This window comes from Meles meles, chromosome 1 (assembly GCF_922984935.1).
Source record: "Meles meles chromosome 1, mMelMel3.1 paternal haplotype, whole genome shotgun sequence".
NCBI classification, from domain to species: Eukaryota; Metazoa; Chordata; class Mammalia; order Carnivora; family Mustelidae; genus Meles; species Meles meles.
The window spans coordinates 161,720,981-161,729,655 of record NC_060066.1 but is presented as its reverse complement, the minus strand read 5'-3'; positions in this window follow the sequence as shown (position 1 = coordinate 161,729,655).

The following is an 8,675-nucleotide window of genomic DNA, read 5'->3' as shown; positions in this document are numbered from 1 at the left end:
TTTCCTCCACCTTTTTTGTTATGCTCCACAAATAAGTGAAACCATATGATACTTGACTTTCTCTGCTTGACTTATTTCACTCAGCATAATCTCTTCCAGTCCCATCCATGTTGCTACAAAAGTTGGGTATTCATCCTTTCTGATGGAGACATAATACCCATAGTGTATATGGACCACATCTTCCTTATCCATTCGTCCCTTGAAGGGCATCTTGGTTCTTTCCACAGTTTGGGGACCATGGCTATTGCTGCTATAAACATTGGGGTACAGATGGCTCTTCTTTTCACTACATCTGTATCTTTGGGGTAAATAGCCAGCAGTGCAATTGCAGGGTCATAGGGAAGCTCTATTTTTAATTTCTTGAGGAATCTCCACACTGTTCTCCAAAGTGGCTGCAGCAACTTGCATTCCCACCAACAGTATAAGAGGGTTCCCCTTTCTCCACAACCTCTCCAACACACGTTGTTTCCTGTCTTGCTAATTTTGGCCTTTCTAACTGGTGTAAGGCGATATCTCAATGTGGTTTTAATTTGAATCTCCCTGATGGCTAGTGATGATGAGCATTTTTTCATGTGTCTGATAGCCATTTGTATGTCTTCATTGGAGAAGTGTCTGTTCATATCTTCTGCCCATTTTTTGATATGATTATCTGTTTTGTGTGTGTTGAGTTTGAGGAGTTCTTTATAAATCCTGGATATCAACCTTTTGTCTCTACTATCATTTGCAAATATCTTCTCCCATTCCGTGGGTTGCCTCTTTGTTTTGTTGACTGTTTCCTTTGCTGTGCAGAAGCTTTTGATCTTGATGAAGTCCCAAAAGTTCATTTTTGCTTTTGTTTCCTTTGCCTTTGGAGACATATCTTGACTTTTTTTTTCTCTTTTAATTTATTTATTTTTTTCAGCTTAACAGTATTCATTGTTTTTGCACAACACCCAGTGCTCCATGCAAAACGTGCCCTCCCTATTACCCACCACCTGTTCCCTCAACCTCCCACCCCTGACCCTTCAAAACCCTCAGGTTGTTTTTCAGAGTCCATAGTCTCTTATGGTTTGCCTCCCCTTCCAATTTTTTTTTTATAAACATATAATGTATTTTTATCCCCAGGTGTACAGGTCTGTGAATTGCCAGGTTTACACACTTCACAGCACTCACGATAGCACATACCCTCCTCTAAGAACTGAGGGAGGGAAGGGAGGCACAGGAAAGACTTATTTATCCAGAGGAGGAACTAAGTCTTGGTTCTATTGGATTGTTCCTCATAGACATGGATTCTTACTTTTGGTAATAATGATTTTAATTGCTCTTTATAGCAAGAGTTAAATTTTCCCATGTTGTTTTTGATGAAGAGAAGTTAAAAATAAACAAACATGGCTATATACCCTGACCAATAAAGGGCAGAAGAATATTCAACATAGTATACAAATGATACACGTGAATGTGTCTCAGTGCTGCATATAAAAGAATACTGGTTTTCATTTTGTGCTTAATAAATTGAGCAGCATTCATTAACTGCAATTATTGTTACATGTACCTGACAGTTGAAACTGCTGAGGTAGAATTAATGATTTCATAACAATTATCGTCGTCCCACAGGGCTGCTCTAGCTAAAACTAGAAGCTCTTGTGGGTTGCCTGCACTTTACAAAACTGTGGGAGAACTGAATGTTGGCTCTCCAGTAATGGAAACTATAAAGCGAACAAAGGCTTTTAGGGCACTGCAATAGACATCGCTGTATTAAATATACATGATGTTTAATAGGAAATGTATCTGTAACACTTAAAATCATCTATTGGAAAGAGACACCACTTTTAAATAAACATTCTTTAAATAGGTTTTCCTTGGCTAACAAACTTTTTACATTAAATATATGGCTGGCAGCTTAACAAATAAAACATGTGTATTTACTATTTTGTTCCTATGAATTTAGTGCAAAAGTGAACCAGTGCAGCTTTGAATGGATGGCACTAAAATTTACAGGGGGCTGAAATAGCTTATTATTCTGCCGGTTAATGTAGCTTGTCCCATGGATCATTTATTTTTACAGAGCTTTCAACCCTTTGTGTGCATATGAAATGATGCTGAGACGTTGTTCCCGGATGGTGGGTGAACTGCCCAGAGGACATTTGTTAAAGGTCAAAGACCAATTGTACACATGTGGAGAAGATTAGAAACGCTGTAGTCTTAAGAGAAAAAACTGATGTTTTTGTGTCATTCATATCAAAAAGAATTTAACAAATAGGAAAATGGTCAATGTTTTATAGCTTTAAAATGTATTGATGTCTCATTTTCCCCCAAAAGAATCTGTACTAAAAAAAAAAAAATGTATACTTTTAAAATCCCTTTCCTTCTACTTGTTCTGGCTTTTAAGGTAGCTTTTCAAAATGAATTAGTCAATTTTCATTATTTTTTTCTGTTACTGCCTTATTAGGAATATGTGTAATAATTCATCACAACCAATATTTGTCCATCTCCACAGGCCTCTTTTGAATCTGGATTAGATCATAAAGAGAGTAAGTAAATGAGCTGCATATTTTCATTACACATTTGTGAACATCTCCGTCTTGGAGCAGGGGAAGGGGCAATCCTAGGGCAAGTTCACATGAGTAAATCAGAATGAAGATAATTCCTTAGTAGATAGAATGTCCACTACAAAAACGGCTTTATTTTTTTAGAGTCCTAACGTCTCATCCATGAGATAATTTCTTACCATCTGTCCTAGGCTGTGTTAGGATCAAAACCTTAAAACATGAAAGTACTTAAAAAGCAAAAAAGAGTCAGTTAAACAGCGTATTGCCATGTACTGTAATTCAGTCAATGATGAAATCTAGAAATTATATAGCAGCATAAGAATATATAATAAAAACCCACTAATTGCGACTAACTTGGAAGAGTGCTGGTTATCACAAAAAGCCTGATGACAGAAAGCTTTGATGGATGCATTAGCTAACACCATGGAGGTAATCATATTGTAAAATACAAATGTATCATGTCAACACATTGTATATCTTAAACTTACACCATGTCAATTGTATCTCGGTTTTAAAAATAAAATTTTTTTAAAAGAAATGACACTGTAAATTTGAGGGAATTGTTTTACTTTGAGACACCCTGAACTTTCCTAGTATTTTGCCTTCCTAATTGGCGTTCATCCTAAAGTGACGTCCTCCATCCCAGACCTGCCGTGCCCACCCCCACCGCAGAACCCTCACTCATGCTTTTCCGTACTCAGAACACCCCCTTTCACTTAAAGCAACTTTCTTCACTTTTCAGCATCAAACTCTAGTCTTGTCTTTTCTCTAAATCCTTCTCCATCCATTTTTTCCCTCCTCTTCTCTCTCTGCTTTCATCTCTCATAGTTGGGCTCCTGATTGTTCTCTAGGTAATCTGTGAATAATAGTTTTGTTTTCCTTACTAGACTGAAAACATTTTGAGTTCATGGACCACATATCCTGACAGCACCAAACAATAAAACTGAACACATTTTAACTTTCAAGTAAGATCACAGGCACTCATTGCCCTCTGCTACCTAATTACCAACAACAAAGATAATAGTTACACAGAGTTTAACTCTAGAGGAACTGGGATGCTATAGGGATGATAAGTACAAAAGTGATCACAGTACAGGCTAGAATATGTTTTCATAAGAAAAGTCCAGAATATCTTTATCTGCTCAAGGGAATTGGGCACAGCTTCTGAAGGAAGTAGCACTTCCTTGGAAGTTGCTAAGTGAATTTCAACAGACAGAGGTGTTCAGAGTACAAGGAAGAAGTCTAGACTGATAAAACACAGTGTTCATGAAGATAAGTGGTTAGAACACAGACTGGAAGGGTCCATGGATGGTAACCCGAATGTCTGGGCAGGAAAGCTACACTTGAGTAGTCACTGAAGGCTTTTCATTCAGCTCCTCAGGTATGAGCAGTGACCTTTTAAGAAGATGAATCTGTCAGTAAAAAGCAGGAAGACCACCCAGGAGAAGGGAGAGGTGATGAGAAGCTGAACTGAGTGAAACGGAAAGGAGGGGACAGTTGAATGATATGGTTTGGGGACAGTTGAATTATATGGTTTAGGGACAGTCTTCATGACGAGGCAAATAGGAAGGACGAGTCCCAGGTGACCAAGAGGCTTTGGATGTTTTCAGTCTCAGGTCTGAGTCCTGCTGTCCTAGTCACTAGTTAAGTAAGTGACCTTAAGTAAATGACATAACTCACTTAAGCCAAAGCTTCCTCATCTTAAAGCAAAGCAAAGCTGGTATCTACCTCACAGAGTTTTTTAGACCGAGGCAGAAGGTGGTGGAGAGGGCAGCTCTCAGAGCCAGCCCCATAAAGCCCAACAGTGACTCTAAGTAAGGGGCTTAAAGGGGCCGCCTTGCTTGCTAAAAACAAGCAATAGTACATGTTTACTAAGCGCTTATCAGATGGGAAGCTGTCAATCAATAGTAGCTCCCATGGTTGGAGTTGAAAGTTTTGAGTCTGGGCAACTACATCAATGGTCCTGGTAGCAAAAATAAAGAAGTCAGCAAAGAAGAATTTGAGGACTAAAACACCAAACTTGATTTTTCACTTGTTGAATTTAAGTTAATAACAGGCAGTTCAGATGGCAATAGCCTGAGGCAGCTGAAAAAGTGGGACTGGAGCTGAGCTACATCAAGATGAGAGATTTGGACTTGGCAGTCATCCAAATTGAAACCTAACATCTTCCTCCTGCTTTATAAAATATTCATTAACAGCGGCAGCAGCAAGTATAGTGAGTACTAATAGCAAATTACTGAAAATTCAGTTAACTCTGGGAATATCAGCACGAAAACCTCCGCAGAATCAGTACGAAAATTTCCCCCAAAACCAAAATTAAATGAAGCTTCTATTTCTTTATATCTCAGTTATAAAAAAATCTCTGTATGATCCATTTCTGTTGCCAGATATCATAAGAAATAAATACATCAGCATCTCAAAAACACATCGGTATCTTGAATGGAAATATCAGTGTCGTTGTCTGTTGTCATTGTTAACAGAATGACTTTAAAGAAAATGTAATAGAGGGACCCTACAACAGAGTTCAATAGATTATGTGCTGGGAAATTAAGCGCTATTTCAGCTCACTGATTTAAAAAAAAAAAAATGGTGGGAATTATCCAGTATAGAGGATGATTTAAAAAACAACGGTTAAGAAATTAGAGCTTTTAAATGTAGCATTTTAGAGAACGAACCCTTACTTTGTTGAGACCATTACTCAACCTGTCTTTCTAGATATTATTCAAACATTGCATTAAGAAAAACTCAAATAGTTATTGGTAATTTACTATGCTTTTTTATTCTCAAAATTCTTAAGGAAGTAACCACTCCCAACACCTCTGCTGCTTCCACTTTTCCCTGCTGCTATCTGTTCACATGCCCACCGCCATGATGCTCTGTTCACATGCCCACCGCCATGATGCTCTTGCAAACAGCGGGAAGTAGTGCTCCAGGCCAAATCTGCCAAGGGTTTCTTTGGCCCCATTCTACCTCAGCTCTCTTTTGAATTCATTTCTTTTGAGCAGCAATGTGATGTAGTTGGTTTTTTTGTTTGAAGTCATTTTTTTGTTGTCATTGTTTTGTTTTATTTTGTTTTGTTTTTTAAGCACAGATTTGAAGACAAATACTCATTTTAGCTTCCAACATTTCCTAGCCGTGCAACTTTGAGCAAAGTGGCTGATGTCCTGAGCCTGTTTTCTCACAAAGGTAAAAATGATTATAATAATGATCACTGCTTGTTATTAATCAGTGATCAATGACCACTGCTCATGTTCTTGCCCTGGAGACAGAGAGAGAGTATACATGTAAAATGTCTGACCCATCATTGACCTTTACTCTGGACATCCAATTTCTTCCTGCAGATCCAGTTTTCGTAAAGAATTTCTGCTCACCACCATAAAGTAATACCCTAGATTAGTTGGTTCCTTTCAGTTCAAAGTTTTAATCATCTGCTACTGCCATCTTTGAATGTCAAAAATCTTTTCCTCAAGTCCACATTTATTATAGAATCTTATCCATTCCCAAATTTAGCTTCTTTTTGCTAATCTCTCCCTGTTTTCATACTTTCAATCAGATGTCTTGCCTTCACTTCAGTACTTTACTAGTTTCCTAGTTTCTCTTAATGTTTTTACTTTTTACTTATTGCTACTTATTTTTTCTTGTCTTGTGTCCATTTGCACTTACATGTTCTCTTCCCTTCTTCACATGCATGAACATAGAACACTACCATAAGGTTTGCTGAGGCTTAAATATGTTAAGTATCTGATTAAAGTTTCCTGTAATTTCTCCTCAGTTTCTTTCATCATGAGTTTAACTACAGTACACAACACCCCTCCACCACCCTTGTGCAGGACATAACTTGAAACTTGTGGTTCTCCACCCACCCACGAGGCTATTTCCCTACTTAGCAAGGCAGGAAACCAGTATAACCAGTATGGGAAGCATTAAGTTTCACTTTCCATTTGTAATCAAAAAAGGAAAACTGTTGCTTCTCACAGACAGCAATGAGGATGGATCATCTGTCAAAAGGACAAAATACCCAGCCTGATTTGTGCAGGGGGTGCTGGGAAATCACTTTCAAAACTCATATGAGAAATACTAAAACTTCGAGAGTCACTATTTCATTTTGAAACTAAGGAAAAATAAACCATATGTTGTTAGTTAACCATAAAAATACATTATATTTTCTCTTTAAGAAAATTTATTCTATATCAAGAACCTTACTTTGATAGGAGAGCTAAAAAATTAAAACTGCAGCTAAGTTGCTTATTTGCATCCCAGTTCATAAGCACAAGTAAAAGCTTTCTAAGGACCCACTCTTAGAGAGCTGGGTCAACGTGAGGAAAATTAGACAATTAGGAACTGTCCTTAAGCATAGGCCAACAATCCATAAGGGGCAAGGTAGTAAATGTTTTCAGCTTTGGAGACCATGTAGTCTCCAACATAACTATTTAACTCTGCCATTGAGACTCAAAAGCAGCTACGGACAGTAAGTTACCAAGTGTCACTCTGTTTCAATAAAAGTTTCTTTATGTAACTGAAAGTTTAATTTTACATATTCCTCAAGTATCATGAAGTTATTTTTCATTTAACTTGTTTTCAACTATCTAAAAAGTAAAAATCCTTCTAGCAGGTGAGCCATACAAAATCAGATGGTAGGGCATATTTGGCCCATGGGCCATAGTTTGACCACCTGACTTCTAAAGGGTTCACCTCAGTATAGAAAAGAATAATAAAGCTGTTGAGATTTTAATATATCTAGCAGAAAGTGAAAAATAAGCAGCAATGACATAGAAAATGACAATAGCATTTCTAAATTAGTAAGTGAGAAAGGGAGATTAGCCATGCAAACAAAAAATTAAAATGAATACTAGTTATGTAGAATATAATCAAGTATATCATGTCACTCATTAAACATGAGTTTATTTCATTTTCCTATCAAATCGAATTAACAAAAGCCACAAATAAATAAAAAAACACATTTAGATCCTCTGATATACAAAATACCAAATTAAAGAATAAATAGAAAATAGATTTATTCTGAGAATGCAGAAAAATTTCAACATAAGGAAGGCTATCAAAGTCATTCTTCGTCATAACAAAAGAGAAAAATATCATATGATCAAGTTAAATAGGTATTTGATAAAATTGGGAAGCTATTTATAAGAAAATAAGTTCTTAAACAATTTGTAATAGAATAGCACCCTTGAGATGACCAATATTATGTATACATATATAATGTAAAAACTTCTTTATTATTTTATTATTTATTTTTAAAAATATTTTAACCAGCAAACATCATACTGAGCACTGAAATGTTAAAGTTGTTTCCATTAAAATTAGGAGCATGAAAGAAGTGCCTACATTATAACCATTATTAAGAATTCTTCTTATAGTTACCTTCCCAGGGAGGCCTTTAGCCACCCTGTCTAAAATCCACTCCCCCACTAAGCTTTCCTATCCCTCTTCCATACTTCCTTTTCTCCTCGGTCATTATTTAGTATTTCTCATGTTTATGTTTGCCTTCCATTAGAATATGAACTGTATTCATCTGTTTCATTCACATCGGTATCCTTAGCATCCACAAGAATGTCTCATATTAATCTCAGTAACTAAATGTTGTATTATGAGTTGTGTAATAAGAATGTGAAGCAATCAGCTTAAATACTTGATGAGATAAAATTACCTTTTAATTCATAGATTACAATATTGTATACCTAGAAAGCTCAAGAGAGACTAGTAAAGCAGACACTAAATTTAATTCAATAACTGGACAAGGCCGCTGGAGATAAGATGAATATACAAAATACAAGATTTTTCTTTGTACCATAACAATCATTTAGAAATGAATATGGAAGAAATTCCTCATTCACAGTGGCAAATAAAAGTGGTAAATAGAAAGATAACATAAAAAGGTACAAGACCTCCTATCACAATACAACCAGCATTTTCACAGAGCTAGAATAAACAATTCTAAAATTTGTATGGAAGCAGAAAAGACCCTGAATAACCAAAGTAATGTTGAAAAACAAAACCAAAGCTTGGAGGCATTACAATTCCAGGCTTAAGCTGTATTACAAAGCTGTAATCATCAACACAGTATGCCACAGTACTGGCACAAAAACAGACACATAGATAGGGAGACACACAGAATAAGAGCCCAGAAAT